We start from the raw sequence: 9,199 nt of genomic DNA on the forward strand, positions 1-9,199 counted from the left end.
TGTGACTATGTTAAAAATTATTATTAGCGCAATCAAGTCGTCGCATTCTGGCTCATAGTATTGTCTTCAATCAGATTCTTTCCGGCGGCCATTCTTTCAATTGCAGTTATGCCTCCTAAGAAAAGACTCAAATCAAAACATTTATTTTTATTCTTTGTCGAAGATAAAGAAGACACTGCCAATTATTTTTGCTACAAACTCCTTATCTCATAGAAATTATTTTAATCTTTATTCGACACTTCTGAGCAATAATTATGACAAAAGTTTCATTATAAATTCTGGTTTATTAATATAGAACATTCTAAATTAATCCATTTTTTTTTTGTAAATGGCTAAAACCATTTTCATTTTCTTAAGATAAAAATTTTTATTATTGTAACTTTAGCAAGACGGTACCATATTTTGTTTGATTTGTTTGCTATTTTTGTCTTCAGAGTAGCTTCTTTTATCATCGTCATCGCCGACGTCGTCTCTGTCGTTGTCGTCGTCACCACCACCACCACAACCTCCACCGCCGCCGCCGCCGTTGTCGTCGTCGTCATCATCATCATCATCATCATCATGACGACCATTAACATCCTCTGGTAATTATCATTCCCATCGTCACCGTCGTGTCGCTTATCATTTTTAGTATCACCGCTATAATCCTCCTCGTCCTCCTCCTCGTCCTCGTCGTCGTCGTCGTCGTCGTCGTCGTCGTCCTCCTCCTCCTCCTCCTTATCATCATCATCAGTGTTGTTATGTTCCTCGCAGACACCAAAGTCATTTGTGCTATCATTAACACGATCATCATTATCCTCATCGCCATCAATCTCATTCTCATCATTATTTATTCATTATCTTCATTTGAACACCACCACCACCACCACTACCACCATCGTCATCATCATCATCAACATCATTGCCATTTATATTTTCTATAAAGGACCCTTCCATAAGTGCCGTTAAACAACTCGGCTCGGGTTCCATCACACTGCGTGGTACCTTGGACAAGTGTCTTCTGAATGTCTTCTACTAAAAGGTCGAGCCAAGTAATGGCGTGTGAGTGAAAGTGATAGACGGAAGCCCGGAACCAAGTAATCGAAAAGCAAGTTTTTTACAGTACAGCCACTCTTGCGCTTATAAATATGACCTCTAACAGGTTCCAAGGAAATTCGAACCTTCAACCTCTAGTTTACTAGACTGGTGCTCTAACCACCTCAGCTATGGAGGATTAAAGGCAGAGTTTGACCTTGATAGAATTTGCACTACTACTACTACTACTACTACTACTACTACTACTACTACTACTACTACTACTACTACTACTACCACTACTACTACTACTACTACTACTACTACTACTACTTTCTGCTGTAAGCTCATGATCAGAAATGTTTGGGGAGAGTGCTATTCGATTATACTATCGATTACAGTGACCCTAATGCTCAACTGATATTTATTTTATCGGCCTCGAAGAGATGAAAGGCAAAATCGACAGAATTCAAACTCAGAAGTAAAAATGGACGAAATGCTGCCATGCATTTTGTCTGGCATGCCAACGATGCTGCCGGCTCATCCGCCTTTTATAATAATAATAATGATAACCTTTTCTTCTAAAGGCACGAAGACTGTAAATTTTTGGAGTAGGGGTTAGTTGGTTATAGCGACACTAGTGCTCAACTGGTACTTACTTTATCAAACCCGAAAGGATGAAAGGCAAAGTCGACCTTGGCAGAATTTGAAATCAGAACGTAAAGACAGACAAAATGTCGTGAAAACGGTTCTGCTAGTCCGCTACTTGAATAATAATCCTTTCTATTATAGGCACAAGGCCTGAAATTTTTGGGGAGGAGGCCAGTCGTTTAGATCGACCCCAGTATGCAAACTGGTACTTAATTTATCGACCCCGAAAGGATAAAAGGCAAAGTCGACCTCGGCGGAATTTGAACTTAGAACGTAGCTGCAAATTCCCTGGGAGGTATTACTTCCTCTCCACCTTCACTTCCCTTTCCAAGTGGAAGTTAACCAAGTTGATGAGAACTTGACCAAAGAGGAAGGCGCCTTTCATCAGTCCTTTCAGTCTCTTCATCATTTAACCCTTCGCCATGGTCTCAGTTTCGCTCTGGAACTCTGAAATTTTTCACTGCCTTAAAAATATGGAGTTGAAATTGGTCGAGATTCCAGCAAAAAAAAAAAAAGTAGAAAAATCTGCTAACAGGCTCCAGGGGGATTCGAACCCCCGACCTCCAGTTTACTAGACTGGCGCTCTAACCAACTGAGCTATGGAGCCACCTTCCTGTTTCTCCTTTAATCATACAAGATAAATCTAAAAATAAACTTGTACAATTGACACCATGCCCGTGATTAACAACATTTATTGTTCACAAAGCGATTAGAACAGTTTGGCAGGGGACACTCACTCTCTTTGCTCACCGAGATAACGTCACGGTTTCAGAATTCGCTCTAAATAAATATAATAGCTTTTTACAGCTGACAGCCTTGATAAATTCGTGAACGTCATAATATCCACAATTGTTTTCTTTCTCCCAAAATATACGACACAAATTGTGTGGATAAGCAGTTCACTTTGCAGTCGCATAGTCTTGGATTCGACATCACTTTGGACAAGCGTCTTCTACCATAGCACCTTGCTGCTGCTAGTCAACACCTTGTAGGTGAAATATGGAAGGCAGAACTATACCCATCGCATGTATGTATGTATGCAGGAGCAAACCCATCCGTCACTCACTCATTCACCTACTCAATTAATCAATCAACCAATCAGCGCAGGAGTAACAATAATTGGTATATTCAAATAGAAATACTCTGCTTTATTTATTTATGTCCAGCCACGTTATAACGGATTATCTCCCCATACAATATTTACTTTACATTTCACGTTATAAGATCGTTGAAAGCAGTACAAGAATATCTTTTTTACTACTGGAACAAGGCCTGAAATTTTATGAGAGGTGTGCGGGGGTTTGTCGATTATTGCGACCCTAGTATTTGGATGGTACTTATTTTATCGACCATGAAAGGATGAAAGGTAAAGCCGACCTCGGTGGCGTTTCAGCTCAGAACATAAAGCCGCAAGAAATGCCGGTAAGCATTTGTCTAACGTGCTACGATTCTGCAAGTTCGTCACTTTAAAAAGTACAAGAAAATGTAATTGGCGAAAGAGAGAGAAAAAAACAAAAGAAAATAATGAGGAAAGAGACACTAATCAAGAAAGAAAAGAACAATATCTTCCAATACAAAACATTTATATCTATTCAAAATGTAACTGTCATTTTTGTCAAAGTAGAATGTTTGATATTTGGGATTTGGAAGTCGTGGCTATTATGCCTTTCTCAGCGTTATTGATATGAATGAAATGATGTGGATGGTTATCTAGCAACTGGAAATCAAAACCTTAGTGCGATAGGAAGTTTCTATATTTTAGTGGGGAGAGATAAGTTCATGTTTGTCGCAAATACTATATTAGTGAACTAGCTTCGACTGGGAATTGAAACCATAATTTATTTTTGTTTTTCTGACAGTGAACTAGCTTCGATTGAGAATTGAAACTTAACCCTGTCTTTGTGTTTCTGACAGTGAACCGAAGCTCCAAAACTTACCAGCGTGCATCTGGTATTAGATTATCTACAGTGGGATTTGAACTCAAAAGGCCCAAAGTTTTGAATAGATTTCGTCTGATACTTTACCATTCCTCTCAACTCGGTGTCTGCTACATAATAACATGAAACTATATTTGATATTTATGGGACTGCTACTCCTCTGTTTATTGTTGAACGAAAACATGGCTGCGTGGTTAAAAAGTTTGCTTTGCAAGAAGGTGCTTTAGGGTTTCTACCTGTTTTATATTCAAACCACCCAGATCTAGCCTCTCAAACCTGCCTACATTCTAAAAGTAAGCAATCATATCATCAAAATCTCGAAGCTACAAGATAATGCATGATTAATTCAAAACAATTTGAATAAATAAGCATTACATTGGACAGAATAATCTGAATGGCAGAGAGTTAATAAACGGGTTTATTAAACTTTCTAATTTTTTTAATTACATCAATGCATGCATGCAGCTGTTAATTATTTTCTTTTTAAGCTACTGGACTAAACACAGATCCAGATTTTTTGCTAGTTCGGTATTGTGATTGATTCAATAACCATTGTCTCACAATTTATATCCTGATACCTAATGTGAAGAATCACAAACACTAATGACATCCAGAATGAACTCTCATTAAACTTGATTTCCACACCATATTAATAATACGTTCGAAATATCACATACCCTAAATATAATGGATTAAATTGGGGGAAAATTATAATGGGGAAATACTTAGGAAAGCGTTGAGTGGGACTCGAAACTTCGTCTTTTAGTGATTGTTTAGTCCAAGGTCGATTCTGATCGAGTAGATATTTGATCAAAAGCTATTCGGTCACGAACATTCAGTCTATCTTTTCAACCATTGTGTACTTAGAATTACAATAGCCAATGTGTCCACCTTTTTAAAACGATTGTGCGAGAATTGAGGAAAATATGGCTGCTATTTCTAGTAAGGCTTACGTGGAGTCTCTCTCGATGACCAATAGTTTACCAAATTGGCGCTTTAAATAAATGACCTATGGAATCAATTATGGGATAAGTGTTTTTTTAAGGATTAATCAGTGGAATTGTAGCGCCTATGGCTTGTTGCAGAAACTTCAAGGATCGTGATGGTGGTGGTGGTTGGCGGAAAGAAGAGAAATAAACCATTACTCATGGATTCTCCTCACATCAGAGAGCTTGGCTTGAATCTTAATACAGTGGATTCTATTAAAGGTATCGCAGGACCATTAAACGACAACGAATTAAGCCAAGGACAGTAACCGTACTTTCGACGAGCTTCTACATAGTATGCTTTAACCAAATTTTACTCAAAAAGCATGGGTCCACTCAAGGCTATGCTTCTAGGTTCAGTCCCACTGTGTAGTACCTTGGACAAGTGTTTTCTATTATAGCCTCGGACCGACCAAAGCCTTGTGAGTGGATTTAGTGGACGGAAACTGAAAAGAAGCCCGTCGTATGTGCGTGCGTGTGTGTGTGTGTGTGTGTGTATGTCTCTGTGCCTGTGTTTTTTCCCCACCACCGCTTGACAACCAATATTGGCCGTAACTTAGCGGTTCGACCAAAGGGTACGATAAATTAAGCACAAACTTAAAACAAGTACTAGGGTCGAGTCATTTCGACTAAGAATTTTTCAGGGCGGTGCCCCAGCATGACAGCGGTCTAATGACTGAAACTAATAAGAAAGAAAAAGAAGTGATCCAAGATGGCAAAAAGTAAGTTTGAGCTCAAAACCTTGTGATCGGGAAGCAAATTTTTTAACCAAACAACCACGCCTGTCGCGAAGTGAACGAATTTCCAGAGATGTTATCGGCGCAGGTGAAACGAAGAAACGACCACCGGGAAATGAAACCTTGCCGCAGGTCAATTAATTTATGTCTGAATGGTAATTACTTATAAATAGGAGGACATTATTTCATCCCATTCTCTTTCTGAACAATCCATTTGAACAACTAAATTAAATTTTCCAATATCTCTTTCAATTAATTCCTAGAAATCATTCCAGTTCTTGACTGGAACCAGTCGACAATGGTTACAGTAAAAGATCAATGGTTACCGCAATTTAAAGTTATGCTAAGTTAGTGTGCTACGTACTGACAGTTGCTATTTAAGAATTATGAAATCAATACAGAATATAAAAGACAGTTAAAAACTAATTTCTTCAGATGACAGTTTTGTAAAGCCAATAATAATTCGATTTTACCATAACCAGTGACTCTGCCATTCAGTAGCAGCTGACACATTTGTCTTAAATGACATTGCAAATGCATCATCATCATCATCATCATCACCACCGCCGCCACCACCACCACCACCACCACTACTATAATAGTAACCGTGAACAATAATAATAATTGTTTCGAATTTTGGAACAATGCTAGCAATTTTGAGGGGACGGAGTAAGTTGATTACAACGACCACAGTACTTGAGTGGTGCTTTATTTTATCGACCCCAAAAGATAAGAAAGACAATGTTGATTTCTGCGAGTTTGAACTCAAAACGTAAAGAGCCGGAAGAAATGCCGCTCAGTATTTTGTCCGATACAATAACGATTCTGCCAGTTCGCCGCCTCGGGAGTAATAATAACAATGATTTCTGATTTAGACATAACAATTTTGAGGGGAGAGGATTTGTCGAATACCTCAACTCCAGTACTTTACTGCTATATTTATCGATCTCTAGAGAGATGTTTAAGCTGAAGGAGGATGGTGCATAGTAGAGCAATGTAAGGCAAGAATGACGGATTACGTGTTCTGCGTGAGAGTGTGTGCAGTAGGATATGGCGGCAAGTATATTCATCTTTCTACGTTAGTGATCATACGCACATATACATACATATCTAGATAAATGGTTCTCTCACTCTTCAAGAGCATAATCTCATTTGAAGAAAAATCGTACAAAACTAACCACTTTTGAGGGACATAACCATAAAATCTCATTCAACGTCTCCAACAATAACCTCGTACATATCAAGGTAACAAGCATCCTAGTACCGCTCTTACACTGGTTTCCCATTATCTCAACAAACTAGTATCCATTCAATTTACTCAACTTGCCTTATCGTTGCTTTGTCTCACCATTCACAAAACCGCCACTAAAGATTTTCCTCATATCCTTCAATAATTGTATAATTCTTTAAAAGTCTTTTCTACTCACCTTTGTTTCTTCAGAATTTCAAATTGGTCTTCGACTGTATTGACCTTTCTGGTCTAGGAGGTCATGTAAAAGGTTAGGTGAACGGCCCTATTACTGAATAAATGGTTAATTAGACTATTTTAGCAAATGGTTAACGTTTCAGCATAAACACAAATTTGTGCGGATTCCAAGTCCCTTGATTCCGCTAGAACCATAACTACCAATGTCTTGAGCAAGATGAGTTTCCTATGTACCGGCCAAGATGTTACATGTTTTAACAACAAATACAAACTATTATAAGCTTTAGTGACGCATGACATTTTCTGATGACATAGACCAGATATTATACATTGTTATGACACATAACCTGTTGTTATAATATATATATATATCATATACTAGATATAAGTTGTAGATATACATTAGACATTACGAGTAGTAATGACACACTATAATTTACATCTTGTAATAACACCCACCAGTAATTTGGATGATGTAATGAAACACTCCTGTCATCAGAAGTTGTAATAGTATAGGCTAGTCATTACGACTTGTAATGTTACAGACTTGGCTTTACAACGTGTAACAGACTACAGTGGGTTTGAATTTACATTTGTCAGGCTTCTTAGAGTAATAAACTGTACTTATCCACTTCATTATGGTACCAATTTACTGTTAGATACAGAGACACTGCAGACGTTGAAAATGCCTTTAACATTGAAAAAGTGTAACGAAAATCACTGGTTTAGAACCATTTAAGAGTTTTACTCCATTTTGAGTCAACTAGCTGTGTCTTCTCATATTACGTCGTAATTTTTAAGTCCTTCGTTTACACGAGACGAACACTCTAACGTTCGGTTTGTAGTTAATTAATCTGTCTCACTATCACCTTAGACGTGTGCAAGTCAAAATCGGTAAAACTAAATATTTCAAAACAAATAAAGATATGTGGATTATATTAAATTTTAGAATATAAGATCACAAACCTCAGTAAGAAAGAAATTATTGTGGAGCTATATGTGAATGATCAAGGATTTCATGAAAACATGAATGATAAATCACGAGTAATTTCACTAAAAGAAAACGAGTGATTAAGATTTTCCCCACATACGCGCACAAGGAAAAGCGTCTATACAAATAATCTTACAAAAATTAAAACATTACGCGTACTGTGTGAGTCAAAGCCATATTTTCTTTTCTAAATATTAAATACGAAACCGAAGATGCTTAGAAATGTTAATTTAAGTGTACTTGTCATACATTTTTATACATATTTCTAAAATTCATGTTTTGTAGTGGTTCATAGTGGTTTTAGAAAATCTATTTTTCTCTGCTGCAGGTAGGGATGTTGAAGATCACGTGCTTTTGTATAATGATTGCAGAGAGGAATATTTCTCATTAAATTTGGCTATTCTGAAATAACTAACACCTGGGATTTAATAACGACAACGCTGAATGTTATTGAATTCATTGTGGTGTTGTGATGGTAGTGGTGATGGTGATAGTAGTAGTAGTAGTAGTAGTAGTAGTAGTAATAGCAGAAGTGGTGGATGTGTTGGTGTTAGGGGTTGCAATAGCATTAATGATATTGGTGGCATTACTTATAGTGGTGGAGATGGTCGCTATTCCGGTAGTAGTCTGGGAGGAAATGATGTTGGTAATGGTTTTAGTTGTGGTGGTGCTGGAGATGTTGTTGTTGGTGGTTGTGATGGTGTTGGAGGCGTTGTTAGTGGTTGCGGTAGTGATTCTGTTAGTGGGCGAGATGGTTGCCTTTGAGGCGGTAGTGTTGGTGGTGGTTGTAGATGTCGTGATAGCAATTATGGTACTGGTGGTAGTGGTATCGGCGCTGACAATTGTAGTGATGGTTGTCCTATCGGTGGTGGTTATAGTGTTAAAACTAGTTGTAGAGGTGGTGGTGGTGGTGGTGACAGTGGTTGTGGCTGTGTCTGTGGTAAAACTAACATAGGTGTTCATTGTGGTGGTCAGGTTTGCCGTAAAGGAGGCGGTTGTAATATTTAGGATTGTCACCTTGGTGATGACAACAGTTGTGGTGGTCATGATTGTCGTGTCGACATAGATTTAGGGGGAATTGCTGGTGGTGGTTGTGGTGCTAGTGGTAGTGGTGGTGGTCATGTATGTCGTGTTGATGGTGTTGCTAATTGTAGAAGTTACACTACAGTACAAATCAAAGAATGAAGAATGTTTTATGACCAAACTAATTATTATAACTGCATCAAATATAACAATTTTATGAAGGCTGACTAAGAAACAACTTCATAGCTAGTTTATAATCATTGCATAGAAAACTTGATGTCGAGGGTTCGATACCCTCTGGGCCATATCAATAAATATTTTGAAATTTTCAATTCACTTTTAATTTAATTTCTTTATACAAATTATATATATATATAGGCGCAGGAGTGGCTGTGTGGTAAGTAGCTTGCTTACCAACCACATGGTTCTGGGTT

At 37.8% G+C, this 9,199-nt stretch overlaps 1 non-coding gene across 1 annotated transcript; it reads right to left on the reverse strand.

Moving 5' to 3' along the window:
- Positions 1–2,198: 2,198 nt before the first annotated feature.
- On the reverse strand, positions 2,199–2,272 carry Trnat-agu (transfer RNA threonine (anticodon AGU)). Its single transcript has one exon. It is a non-coding gene; the product is annotated as a tRNA-Thr (tRNA).
- Between the last annotated feature and the right edge of the window lie 6,927 nt (positions 2,273–9,199).

This window comes from Octopus bimaculoides, chromosome 7 (assembly GCF_001194135.2).
Source record: "Octopus bimaculoides isolate UCB-OBI-ISO-001 chromosome 7, ASM119413v2, whole genome shotgun sequence".
NCBI classification, from domain to species: Eukaryota; Metazoa; Mollusca; class Cephalopoda; order Octopoda; family Octopodidae; genus Octopus; species Octopus bimaculoides.